The 7921-nt window shown below is 39.8% G+C and overlaps 1 long non-coding RNA gene across 2 annotated transcripts in view; it reads left to right on the top strand.

The window, feature by feature from the left end:
- The window catches only part of LOC134927646 (uncharacterized), an 84221-nt gene extending 76539 nt beyond the window's left edge, over window positions 1-7682 (top strand). For both annotated transcript variants that reach the window (XR_010177693.1, XR_010177694.1), the window contains exons 2-3: window positions 1082-1621; window positions 3973-7682. This is a non-coding gene — a long non-coding RNA (uncharacterized LOC134927646). The remainder of the gene's footprint in view (window positions 1-1081; window positions 1622-3972) is intronic.
- The last annotated feature ends 239 nt before the right edge of the window (window positions 7683-7921 follow it).

Genomic DNA, 7921 nt, shown 5'->3' on the forward strand with positions numbered 1-7921 from the left:
TATAAGGCACAAGTTAAAGGAAAATTATGACAAAGTAATGCATCAGTTCATGTGCTAGAATATGCGTAAAGAATCAATGCATAGATACAATCTCTGTGTGATAATGTCAGCAGGTTAATAAAACCATCTTATGAAAATGAATTTTAATAATATTGGAGTCTGATCTTATTTATATTAGACGATCTAAAACATAATTATGTAACAATAGATATTATAGTTTTACAAATACATACATTTTTTAAAATGTTGTATGCACATAATTATCGCATAGGTAATTGAGTTGTAAAAAGATATCTGTCAATTTACTTTATTTTTTAGAAAGTTTTAAAATTGGAAATTGGCTGATATTAGTGTTTTCTCTATCAACTCCGATTCAGGTTATATAGATTTGAGGTATGGCCAATTAAGAGGGATTTTCCCTACTCCAAGATATTTAAATAGTGAACAACTAATCCTTATTTTGGGATCTCAGGGAGGCAAAGTGACTTTGTGAAAAGTGATTAACATAAATGTGTAATTTTTCCTTGAAACCCAACATAGCAGTTACTACACATATCCTTAACCCAGTTCAGAACATGATAGGAGACATGTTGTTTTCTGATAGCTGATCTCAAGGCTTTATATACATACACATTAGGGTGGTTGCAAGACATAGGGGGAAATATTTTATTTGTCATATCTTTGACGGGAACCCCTAAAACATTGCCAATTGGTGTAAAAATGAGATTGTCAAAGTTTCATCTCGATCGGATAACATTTAGACCTGCCTCATCAGCCCTAAAGTATTAAAAGGCAGATATTTTTCTAAAAAAATCAGGGGTTTTCCGCTATAAAATTAGAACAGTTTTTCCTAGAAACGTGTTTTTTTCTTAGTTTTGTAGAGAATGTTCCTGACTTCAATTTTCACTCCCACAAAATCGACTTTTAAAAAATAAAATCCTAATAAACTTGATAAAATTACTTTTTAACAATGCTTTCATTTTTCTTTGAATTATTTGCATTCAAAAACATCAAAGTTATGTTTCAATATAAGTTTTTTAAATGTATATATTTTTAAAATATTATATTTCTTATTTTCCAGAGCTGTGAGTAATAATGGATTCAGAACCTTCGACTTCGTCCTCCACAGCTACAAGTGGTGTAAGTTTGAGGCAGAAAGACAAGATTTTCTGATATATGTCTAATCAAATTACTGGCACTAATAAACAATAAACGCCAAGTTAAACTAGAAACCAGAGATACTGCAAGGAAGTTCTACTTTTTTGGCAGAAAGCTAAGATACCTACCAAACATTTGAAAGATTGTATTGCGAAGCTTGAAAAACTTCATGAGGAATGGAGAAAACTGCAAAAAAATGCAACAAGAAGCATAAGTCAAGCTCAAAGTAAAAAAGTGGAAGCTTTTAAGTCAAGCCTTGATGACCTGTTTGATATTGCACACCAGGACGCGCTGAAGAACACAAATGAAGAAGGCAGACAGTTTTTGCTCCTTCAGAGACAAAAGGGATGTATTGGCTGTATGGGAGGAGTTGATATAAAATTCCTATGAGCAGAAGAACGAAGAACAAAGAGAAAAGCAGATGAGATGGTCACACTGGAAAAATAAAAACTGAAACCTGTAGGTGAGCCTAGATTCAGGGGCGTATCTACCCATTGGCCAGGATGGCACTCGCCATGGGCACCAGCCGAGCAGGGTGCGCCACCCAACGATGCCACCCTCGGCCAATGGGTGGAATCCCTTAAGCCGTAGTGTCTGACAATACCTGCTGCGCTGAGCTGCCTGGGACAGGGGGGGGGAGGATCGTTCAGCAGGCAGGAGCTGGTGCCGGTGTCCTGCAACACAATGCACTACAGGTAAGAAACTGAAAATAAACTACAACTCCCAGCAACCCTTGCTTTTGGGAGCTCCCAGTGGCAAGGGCTGCTGGGAGCTGTAGTTTATTTTCAGATTCTTTACGTAGTTTGGTGCGGTGCTGGACACCGGCACCAGCTCCTGTCTGTAGAGAGATCCTCCGCCCTTCACACCAGGCAGCTCGGCACAGCAGGTATTGCTAGACACTATGGCTATCTGCTGGGATGTTGTGGGTTGGGGACCTGGGCTATGTGCTGTGTGGGGAGGCTATGTATGTGCTGGGAGTGGGGGAGACTACTGCTACAGGTTGTGCTATGGGCAGACTACAGCTATGTGCTGGAAGGGGGATAGGGACTATGGCTATGTGTTTGGGGAGGTGAGGGGCCATGTGCAAAGACGGGGACTATGGCTATCTATGCTGGCAGGGAACTATTGTTATGTGATGGGAGGGGGTGGGGACTACTGTATTACTGTGATGGTAGATGTGGAGACTATGGCTATGTGCTGGAGGGACTACGGCTATTGCTAGGAGAGGTGGGAAGGCTATGGCTATTTACTGGGAGGGGACTATGGCTATGTGCTGGGAGGGGGTGGGGACTATCATTGTGCTGGGAGGTGGGAAATAACGACGTGCTGTGTTCTGGTGGGGCTATGGCTATGTGCTGAGGGGGACTACAGCTATGTACATTTGAATAGGAGAGTTAGGTAATGCCAGTGCTGCAAGTATGGTGGTAAGAAATTCCCAGCCAGTACACTGTACTGCCGGGCCTCAACCTTGCAGACACTGTGGAGAGACGAGAGCACAGCATGCGCCTCTCCTTTCCTGCCCCCTTCAATCCGTAGACCGGCGGTTTCTCCCCCCATTGAGTCTGGCGGCAGCGTGTACTCAAATGCCGGTTCATGAGCCAATCAGAGCTTGCAGACTGGCAGGCAATCCGGAGCCGCCGCTGCTGGCCCGCAAGCTCTGATTGGCTCGCGGACCAGTGCCAGAATCTGAGCTACATGCCACCATCGCAGGTGACCGGACAGAGGACAGGAGAGCGCGTGCTGCGCTCTCCTCTCCCCGACAGTTGTAGCAGACAGTGCCAGCCCCAGGCAGCAGCAGCATCAACAATGGTGTGTTGCGCTGCTGGGGGCATATCTTGCACTGTGAGGGAATATCTGGCACTATGAGGGCATATCTAGCAACATGGGGAATATGTGTATCTGGCACTGTGGGGGGCATATCTACCACTGTGGGGGCATGTGTATCTGGCAATGTGGGGGCATATCTGGCACTGTGGGGGCATATGTGTATCTGGCACTGTGGGTCATATCTGGCACTATGGGGGCATATCTGGCACTGTGGGGCATGTGTATCTGGCACAGTGGGGGCATGTATGTTTCTGGCACTGTGGGGGCATATGTGTATCTGGCACTGTGGGGGCATATGTGTATCTGGCACTATTGGGGGCATATGTGTATCTGGCACTGCACTATTGGGGTCATATGTGTATCACACCCCATTTTCATTGGCCATGCCCCATGTGGTATGTGGCCACATCCATTTTTTGGGCACGCGCATACAGTAGCACTAACATTTTTTTTCTACTTGCACCACTGGGTAGTGCGCTACACTGCACTTCTTTGCACTACTATTTGATTATACTACCTGGCCTTGGGTGGCATTGCCTCTTCAGCCAGGCCAGGCACTGCTGATATCTCCTCAGTGTTATAAGAATTACTGTGTGGGCATAATGTGTAAAGGGAACTGCTTCTTTGTGGGCATGATGTGTATAAGGGTTACTACTGTGTAGCGTAATTTGAATTGGGGGAACTATTGTATGGTCATGCCCCTTTCCCACAAGATCATGTCCCTTTTTTGCACATGCACCTTCCATATTTCAAATACGGGGGGCGCCAGTCCCTTACTTTGCCAGGGGTGCCTGGGCCCCTAGATACACCCCTGCCTAGATTATAGTTTAAAAGATATACACCTGCCTAGATTATAATTTAAATGTAGTAGTTAGTATCTATCTGGATCTATTTTGTTGTACCTAGATAGCACCTTGGTACCTGTTTGTTGTTCACAAGTTACTGTTTTTCTTTTGTGTTTATAATTGTTTCTTTGTCATTTATTAGAATACGAATATGTAGAAATGGAATGTTTAAGCACAAGCAGTGCCTCAGAAGAAGAGGACATAGAAGAGAAGGATCATGACACAGGATTCAGGACACAGGAATCGACACATCACAACTGGAGAAAATAAATTACTGCTGAGGAACTTACACTAATTTTCAAATTTTCTTGAAAAAGTCAAATTTCCAGGTCCGGTCCATGAAAAACCCAAACATCTTCCGATCTGTACATTTGTCAAACAAGTTGTGGTAGTGAAAATTGAAGCCAGGAACATTCTCTACAAAACTAAACAAAAATAACCAGTTTCTAAGATGAACCGTTCTAATTTTATAGCGGAAAAATCCTCCGATTTTTTGAGAAAAATACAGTAGCTGTTTTTTAATACCTTAGGGCTGATGAGGCAGGTCTTCACATTATCCAACTGAGCTGAAACTTTGGCAATCTCATTTTTACACCAATTGGCAACTTTTTAGGGGTTCCCATCAAAGAAATTCGGACATCGATTTTTTGCGACCACCCTAATACACATATTACACATAAAAAAGCTTTGAATGCAATTTATTAACTTCTGAAAAACAAATCAGGAGGTCTCAGTGGGGTAATGTGAATTTATTTTGACATTAAGCAATTTTCTTTTTTTGAGGATGTTTTTTTACTTACAGTATGACAGTGAGTTAGGCAAACCTACAAATGCTTTTTATAAAGTTCTTAAAAGATTACAAATTGGACAGCCTGTTTGGTATGAGCCTGGTCCTATGTGAACTTTACATAGATGACCTGTTTATTATTTGTGAGTGGATTCAGTTTCAGTAATTGATTTTATAGCCCTTTTAAATTCTAATACACAGATTCTTACTTTTAGACATACAAGTACAAGCTTTTTAGACATCAGTCTCTCATTCAAGGACGATCTGTTGTTAATATTTTGTCTTTTTATTAAATAGATTGTTAGCAATTCATACATTACCAAGTTGTCAGCATCTACCATAGCTGTCAAATATACTCAAAGGACAATTAACCACTTAACTGGCATGGTCAGATCCCTTGCAACCACGCCACCCCAACGTGTCCCCCAGTTTTTGATGAGGAGATCCATTTTGCAGAGGTGCATAATATAATATTTAATTATTTAAAAAATACTTTTAAACTGTAAAAACAACTACAACAATGTTGTGAAGGGAAAATCATCTGTTAAGTGGTTAAGAAGAAATTGCACCCACATTTTTATATTTGATGTGCAGGGAGTCAGCGTGGCAGAGATCTTTATTTTGTATTTTATTTTTTTAGCAAAGGTTATCCTGAATATTTGGTTACAGTGTAAATAACTGCACTAATTACTATAGATGCCACTGGGTAGTGGATCTATTGGCACCAGGGCTGGCAGTGCTATATTGCCACTGTTGAGATGAGGGTGTCATATTTCAGTGTTGAAGGGGTGGGGTTGTCCATAATGGGGACCTATAGACACTGCAATGTTGGGGGTAGTGCCACTTGGGATCTATTGCCACTAAGGGATCAGTTGCCACTAGGGAGCTGAGGGTTGTACTACAATATGGACACATAGACACAAAGGTGTGGTAGACTCCCCACAGGCATATTTTTTCACTAAAATAATGAAATATGTTTTTAAAAGATATTCTTGACTTAGTTATATACAAAATGTTCAATGTTTGATTGTTTTTGAAACAACAGCAACAAATGGGCAGTAAGTGGTTAAATTTCAGAAGAGGGAAAAACAAGAAACCAGTAGGGTGCTTTAGGTACATTAGGAATATTTGTCGTACCAATAAAGTTATGGACACTAAGTTGGGGACTTTATAAACTATAAGAGTTCCAAGTGACAGCAATGCAATGACAAGGAATGAAAAGTTTATACCATACACTTTCAATTACAGGTAACATTATAGTACAGAGAAAATACTTTCTTTTACCACAATTACTATGTTTATTTCTTTTCATAGTTTGTCTAAATGGAGTGACCCAATCGATGGATCCTGTCCTGGAAATAATGTCTATTTCACGTTCAATTAATTCCTCAGCACCACTATTTTTACACTGGACAGTTCATTTAATCCTCCTTCTATCACAAATGGCATGGCATCAAGTAGGCATTTATTTAAATTCTGGCACCACTGACTATAGAGCTCTGAGTAATGACTGCCAAATGCAAGAGCTGGTATACTGACTCTGTGACAAGTCTTTTTTTTAATTTGCTTAATTACAAAATCCAACCATTATGTTCATTATGTGTCTTACATGTAACGTATTCACATAAGCAATCTAAAGCTTAGTAGGTTAGTTTCACTGTTTGATGATTAGAAAATTGTATAGTTGTCTCTGTATAAAAAGATAAATTCATCAGTTTTATCATATTTAAAAAGATGACAACTTCCCACATAAGGGGACATCCAATTAGCAGCAAAAATGCGGTCATTTATCGTGGGTCAACATTTTGCACCTAACGCGTGAAATGTGCTGCTTAAAAGGCTTTTAGTATGTATGTATAGTATGCTCCTGTTTTTCAACCTATCCTTTTGCAAATGTGCGTAAACAGGATTTGCACGATGGCGTAGGTGAAAATAGGGAAATCTGTCGGGACACGCAAAATGTTTTAAATAATATAGGATGTCAGTATAGAAGGTTATTAGTGGTCATAACAAAAGTATTTGGGGCACTTAAATTGGGTCAAGTGGCTATTACAGTATATGTATATTTCTAAAAAAGTGAAATGATTTGTAGAAAGCAAGTGTTTTTCAGCAAAATAAGTGCTCACATTAAATTGGGGGTACATAAAAATGGGTATAAATATATATTTGGGTCATTCTAAATCACTTCCCCCCAAAAAATAATGAAAAACTTCTAAGTGCCTAATTAGTGATTCTGAGAGGTGTCCAAGCGGTTCTGAACCAAATCCCCACATTTTTACCTTAAAATAGGGATTTTCCACAACTTTTCTCCTGCTGAGATGTTATTAAAAGAAAATCATGGTAAAACCTATGGAGTTTTACATTTTCGAGAAACAATTGAATAGGGTTTTTTTTTGCAATTTGCAATAAAAGCCCTGTTTTTATCACAACAATAGGTTTTCACAGCTAATAATATTTTATGTTAATAATAAACATAAAGTATGCAACCTTTTATCGAAGAAACTACATAAACATTTATACATCTGCGCTCATTGGACCTAGTGTATTGTATGTTTGTCTTTTATGACAGCCAGTAGGAGTGATTGATACAATTTTCTGACCCAATAGGTTTGTATGGATAAATCTATGCAATTTTATCTTGCTCTAGAGTAAATTGTTATATACAGATGTAGCCACACTCATCACTGCTGTGCTGCACCATACATGCATACTAGTCACGCCATACAAATAGCGCAGGTATGCAAAGTAAGGCGTGATAATGCACAAGAGGATCTACAGCATGCAATACACAGCTTCACCACTAGGTGGTGATTGTTCCACTAAAGAAAATTATATTACAGTGCTGATTAGCAGCTGATGGATGTGGCATAACAGAATGCTGAACAACGTAGCAAGACCTGATAAGTGGGCCAGTGCACAGTAAATATAATAGTTCTATTTAAAACAACAATACTGCAAGGCGGAGTACAAAATCACCGGAACGGCAGGCACCCAGTGACAGCATGCCTTACAACTGAAAGCTCTGCTTGTGAGCTGTATAAAATGATCCCTACATTAATTACAAATGTGAAAACAGAAAAAGATTTGCTCAGCATCTCCAATGCACACAAAGAAAAGCACAGTTCAGAGTACTACACAGCTCTGCAAAATAAAAAAAATCATTACAATCAGCAATAGAGTTGGGACACACAGCACTATAAAAAATATTACAATCAGCGGCATCACTATGTCACTTTAGGTGTCAGTCATCTGTCTCCATGAATCTCTTAGCATAGTGGTATAGCCATTGGTTACCATGCCCATG

Source organism: Pseudophryne corroboree, chromosome 5 (assembly GCF_028390025.1).
Source record: "Pseudophryne corroboree isolate aPseCor3 chromosome 5, aPseCor3.hap2, whole genome shotgun sequence".
NCBI classification, from domain to species: Eukaryota; Metazoa; Chordata; class Amphibia; order Anura; family Myobatrachidae; genus Pseudophryne; species Pseudophryne corroboree.